This window comes from Teleopsis dalmanni, chromosome 1 (genome assembly GCF_002237135.1).
Source record: "Teleopsis dalmanni isolate 2A chromosome 1, ASM223713v2, whole genome shotgun sequence".
Lineage (NCBI taxonomy): Eukaryota > Metazoa > Arthropoda > Insecta > Diptera > Diopsidae > Teleopsis > Teleopsis dalmanni.
The window spans coordinates 11,005,418-11,005,846 of NC_051846.1; positions in this window are offsets into that span (position 1 = coordinate 11,005,418).

Below are 429 nucleotides of genomic sequence, written 5' to 3' on the forward strand. Positions count from 1 at the left end.
ATGTTAAAAATGTTTTCGAAGTAACTAAAACAATAGGTTTAAAAACAATATTTTGAAAGTACCTCAACCTAAGTGTAGATAGACTATGACAAATAGTTTAAATGAATGCGAATTCCTTGAAGTGAAAAACTTTGAAATCTCATGCGTCTTCTTACGCTGTTATGAGAAAAGATAAGTACCCAAATAGTTGATACTCATTAATCCTTGGTATATACTAACTATACTAACTGTGAAGTAAGAAATAACGAAATCACATAAAGCTTTACATGAATTGTCAATATATAAGCAAAACTACTAAATATTTGTTAGCTAAAAAAACAATATAATCGGAGAACCCAAAAATCTCACATTAAATATATTGAAGATTTTAGATACGTAATATATAAATACAATTAGATCTACGTTAATCGTTGATCAAATTTAACTTGT